Below are 6,000 nucleotides of genomic sequence, written 5' to 3'. Positions count from 1 at the left end.
TGGAGCTGGTGCTTGGCTGTGGATCTCTGCATCTGCTTCCATCAGTTACAGGATGAAGATTCTATGATGCCAATTAAGATAGTCACCAATCTGATCACAGGAGAAGGCCAGTTTGGGCACCCTCTCCACTATTGCTTAGAGTCTTAACTGGGGTCATCCTTGAGGATTCCTGGGAAATTCCCTAGCACCAGGTTTTTCCTAAACCCACAGTGGCCCCCTCTATCAAGATATCTCTTTCATTGATCTCCCTCTCTGTACCTCCCCCAAATCAACCATTCCATTCCCTTGTGTTCTCATCCCCAATCCTCTCCATTCCCCCTCCAGTTTACCCAGGAGATATTACCAATTTCACTTCCTAGAGCAATCTGATTATCTCCTAGCATCTACACCTCCTGCTTGATTTTTGGGTCAAATTAATAATATTTTCCAGCTGATCCATTGTTGCAATTTGCACAAGTGCATTCTTTTATATTTCCTAAAATTGTGAAGCAAGATCCAATAAAGGATGCTATGCTAGTTTTTAATGGATGGTTCCTCCAATGGAAGAGCTGCTTATGTTGTTAATGGTAACGGTTATATGGTACAAATGTCTCCAGCTTCATCTCAGTAGAATTACCAACTGTAGCTATGGTTTTCAAACTTTTTGTAAATAGTTCATTTGATTTGTACACTGATAGTCTTATATTTTTAGAGCTCTTCAAGTAATTGAAATTGTGCCATGTATTGGAACTGGTAATGGTCAGATTTAAATCCTATTTCAGCAAATTCAAAATTCCTTTCACCAAAGAAAATTACCAGGCTCTAAGAGCTCATTCCAGTATTCCTGGCCCATTGGCTGATAGTAATGAGTCAGATAATAAATTAACATGGATGGTCACTTTGTCCCAGGTAGAACTGATTCAATAGTCACATGCTTTCCATCATCAGAATAGTAGAAGTATAAGAAAACAATTTGGCCTAACAAGAGAAATTGCTTGTCAAATTGTTAAGCAATGTAATGTATGCCCACAGTGTTTGTCTGTGCCTTCCTTAGGAAGAAACCCTCAAGGACTGCTTCCTAAGCATTTATGGCAAATGGATATTGCTCATGTTGCAGAATATGGCAAATTAAAATATGTGCATGTGGCAGTCCATACTTAATCTGGATTCTTGATGGCCACTGTGCAAACTGGAGAAGCCACTAAGCTTGTGATAACTCATTGCTTAAAATGTTTTTCATATATGGGAATTCCTAAAACTATAAAAATGGATAGTGGATCCATATATATTAGCAAAGCATTTCAGCAATTTTGTTTCCAATGGAAAACTGAACATAAAGGAAGCATTCCTTATAATCCTCGAGGACAAGGAATAGTCAAAATTGCCCATGGCACTTTGAAAACACAGTTTCAAAAAATAAACAAGAGGAATTATATCTCCAGTCACCACATAACATCTGAACCATGCTCTCTTCATTTTAAATTACTTGGATCTTGATGCCTGTGAGCAATCTGCTGTGGATAGATTTTGGCATGACTTTCAAATGTCTTTTCGCTCAAGTGAAATTGAAAGGTCCTTGCACTGGATGTTGGAAGGGATCCAACCCTGTGTTTAATATGGGGGTAGGGTATGTTTATGCTTTTTCATGGGAAGAAAATGAAACTCAACAACTGACTGAACATTTGGTGTGGTGTGTGGAGCAGAAGAGTGCCAGATCAGACAATACTGTGGATGCTGGTGTTCTCCCAGATGAGCTGGAGTGAGATTTGCTGAACCTATGTTCCTGACCCTCCAGTGTCATCTTCTGCAGTCTGAGAAGGGAAGGAGATTATGATGATTATTTCTTGATAAACCTGCTGTACCAACTCTCCAGACCTATGTGAGTTTTAATTATCCTGGATCCAGCCAAGGACTGAATGCTTGGCAGTTCATCCACATCATATCTTGGAACACAGAACTTTTTTTTGCCAGTTGAAACTCATTTCTGCTGTTGAAATAGAAATCCTGGGAAACAGGTGCCTCAGAGACTTCCCTTCTGTGGGAAAGAGACTCATTGGGACAATTGAACACTATGATGGAGGCAATGTGTAACTAAAGATTATCTTTGGTATAATATCACTGGAATTCAGAATTAGGTGCTATACTGGTTGAGAAACCAAATTGGAGGTACTAAAGAGACACCCCCCAAAAAAAAACTGATGGAGAGGAATGGAACAAAAGCTTTGCTGCTCATATTCAGTACTCTGGGACAGTAGTAGTTCAAATTTATCTTTGGAAGTTAGAAGCATCAATGCATTGGACTTTAAGAGATGGAAAAAGAAAAGCTTCAAAATTATGGAGTTACTCATACCTCACCCACCACAAGAACATTCTGTTGTCCTTTGATTTAATCAAAATCTAGAATTGTAATCTAACCAGTTGTGTGTTCATTGTTAACAATCATGCTAGAATTATGGTACTGGATAGTTAATGTTTGTAACAACTTCTGTTCACAGTGAAAGTGTTAATGGATGGAAGGAAAAGTTAGAGATCATTCTGAGAGGATTTGGCGTGATGCAAACGAGTCTTTGATTCTTATTAAAAAGGCAGATTTGGATCTTGATGCAGATAAAATTTCTAGAGACATCCTGGACCAATTTTTAAAAGGCCATTTCATCTTGGTCATTTTTATTTCTTTAATAGGAGATATTGTAGCCATAGGAGCATGGGTATTGCTTGGCATTGTCAAGTTGCTTGTGAACTCTCAATGGAAAGTTGGCTCAGAGGTAAATGGTATCAAGCTACATACTTACCCTTAACCCTTTATAAACAGAGGCTGGTAGTCAAAGATGGGTAACATTTTTTTGCCTCCAGTCAACCTAAGACAGGGCAGGCATGATGGAATGTGTGTACTAATGACAGATAAGTCTGGAAGGTTAAAAAGGACAACCTAACACAGATGCATTCATCTGTCCTGTGGCAGAAGGCAGCTGTTAATGGTTAAATTAAGAAGGGGGAACTGTGAATGGCTACACAAGTGGCTGGCTCTGTTCCATATTGACTTAAGATCAAATAGTTCAAACCCACTCTTGCTCTTTCAAGTTTAAACAATAGGGTGTCTGGTGTAAGGTGTGACTACTGCAGAATGTTTGGCCTGAGGTGCGGTCACTGGATGTCTTCCCTAAACAACAGAATACTTAGTTCATGATATGGTTACTTGATATTTCAAGTATTGAAAAGGCAATTACATCTGTTCGTTCCTTGTATCATTGGTAAGGAAGTCTTTTGCCTTCTCCCCCCTTTGGATTGTAATGTATAAGAACTTTGACTAACAAATTTGAAGCAGATCACAGTATTCACTGATGCCCTCCAGCTCTATCTTTTGTCTTTAGTCTGTTTCTTTCCTCAACCTGCACTCTCTCCTCAGGTATGAACTGAACTAGTCAGCCGGGCCAGACACATCTCTATGACAATTAAATTGGACACCCATCTATCACCCTGCACTAAAACCAAATTCAAGCAAATAAAACAATTCCAAGGAAACCTGAAACAATGAATGATTTTTAACAGAATTAAGATATCAGTGGTTTTCAGAGACTAAATTACAAATTAGAAAATCACACCTATTCTGTCTTTCATTCTACACTGTATTGATAGCAGGGTAGGCAGATGTCTCTGTTTCTTTTCTATTTCTATGATAAAATACCAAAAGCCACTTCAGAATAATGGTCTTATTTCATTTTATATCTTTTATTGTACCACACAGGGAAGTCATAACTGACTCAAGCAGGAACCTGGACACAGAAACTGAGGCAGAGTCCCTGCAGATCTACTTCTTTTTATTTTCTCTCTTAATTATTTTTTATAGTTGTACAGTTCTTTTTATTGATTTATTTTTATTAGTTCAAATTAGGAACAAGCTTGTTTCACATGTCAATCCCTTCTCCCTCTCCCTCTCCCTCTCCCTCCCCTCAACCTCACCCCTCCTACTCCACCCCGACCTACCCCCACCCCATCCACCCTCCACTCCCCAGGCAGGGTACGGCCCTCAACAGGGGCTCCACAAAGTCCACCACATCATCCTGGGCTGGGCCTAGGCCCTCCCCCATGTGTCCAGGGCCAGAGTTCATCCCTTCACATGGGATGGGCTCTCAAAGTCCCTTCTTACACCAGGGAAAAATACTAATCCACTACCAGGGTCTCCCTAAGAGTGCAGAGGCCTCCTCATTGACATCCATGTTCAGGGGTCTGGATCAGTCCTGCACTGGCCTCCCTGACAGCATCTCGGGTCGTTGTGTTCCCCCTTGTTCAAGCCAGCTATTTCTGTGGGTTTCACCAGCCTGGTACCGACCCCTTTGATCTTCATCCCTCCCTCTCTGCAACTAAGTTCCAGAGTTCAGTTCAGTGTATATCTGTGGATGCACAAGGATGACATGAACTGACAATCCAGGCAATGGTGGAGAGGATAACCTAAATGCCCTTCCCCTACAATGAGATTGATGACTACTTTTTATGCCATTCTAGAGCCCTCATTCAGTGGCTGATGGAAGCAGAGGCAGACATCCGCAGATCTACTTCTTACTGGGTTACACTCAGATATGGCAAGATTCACATTGAGCTGTGCCCTCCCATATCAATCATTAGTCAAGAATATATACTACAGGCTTGCTTACAGGCCAATCTGGGGGTCATGGTGGAGTTCTGTTTATTCTTCCAAAATGTCTCTAACTTGTACCAATTTGACATAAAGCTAGCCATCACTATAGATAATAACATTTATCCATGTGGTTCAATTACATTTATATTTACAAGGCATCTTTAAAAAACATGTCAGAAGTGATGAGTTGGGAAACCATCTGAAGTTGGGAAGAATTAAATAAAAATTAAGACAGATAGCAGAGTGTGAAGAGAAACTTCTCCATGCATCCGGATCTCCATGGATATTGGTAAGTATCCTTGCTGCCATTCCTACTCTGCCAAGATGGACATAATCTACTCAAATTTCAAGACAAATTATAGCCTTCTCTAAATCTTTGCATCCTTTCAGGTATTTTTTAGATGTAAATATGGAAGTAAATGAATAACCTTAGCTAGAGAAAAAATCCAAATGACTGGAAAAACAATGGATAGTAATAGTGCAGGTAAAAGTTAATTCATTTGCTCACAACAAGCTCCTACATGTTCAAACAAGGCTGCATAATAAAACAGTTTAATTTGATACAAGTTTCAACAAATTAAAAGGCCATAAAATAAACACATAAAAATTATATTTTGATATCCAGATTAAAGAGTTGATGGAAGATATTCAGGAAAACATTTATGTTTGCATTGTCTTCTGAATTACATAGCAAGTACAAATTATTATATTCATGTGGTTAAGAACATCATTAAAGAACATTTTAATTTAACATAATAAATGGAAGAAGTCACTAGGATATATTAAATACTCCCATGTTATAGGACCAAAAGAATTAACATTGTGAAAATAACCATGTTGCCAAAAGTAATTCTGGTAGTATAGTTTACATCAAATTTTCACAGATATCCTTAACAGATAGAAAAGAAAACCTTAACATTTATAGGAAAGCAAAAAAGATGCAAAATAGCCACATGATTATCAGTCAAACATTCAAAGCAATTACTCAGAAAATATAATGCAAGAATCATATTACATCACCTGATTTAAAATACTATAAAACAGACATCAGAATATCACACACACACACACACACACACACACACACACACACACACACACACTTGTTTAGGCAAAAAAAATCACATAGAAGCTCATTGAGTATGTTGAACGATAAGAAAAGTGATAGTTATGAGCCAGGTGGTGGTGGTGTACGCCTTTAGTCCCAGCACTTGGGAGACAGAGGCAGGCAGTTGGAGACAAGCCTAGTTTACAAGAGCAAGTTCCAGGACAGCCTCCAAAGTCACAGAGAAACCCTGTCTCGAAAGGAAGGAAAGTCATAGTTACAACAAACCTTGAGCTACATTTTCAATAAAGCAAAATTGAGTTTCTTACATAATTGTATC

This window comes from Cricetulus griseus, chromosome 5 (assembly GCF_003668045.3).
Source record: "Cricetulus griseus strain 17A/GY chromosome 5, alternate assembly CriGri-PICRH-1.0, whole genome shotgun sequence".
NCBI lineage: Eukaryota > Metazoa > Chordata > Mammalia > Rodentia > Cricetidae > Cricetulus > Cricetulus griseus.
This window is presented reverse-complemented; position numbering follows the sequence as displayed.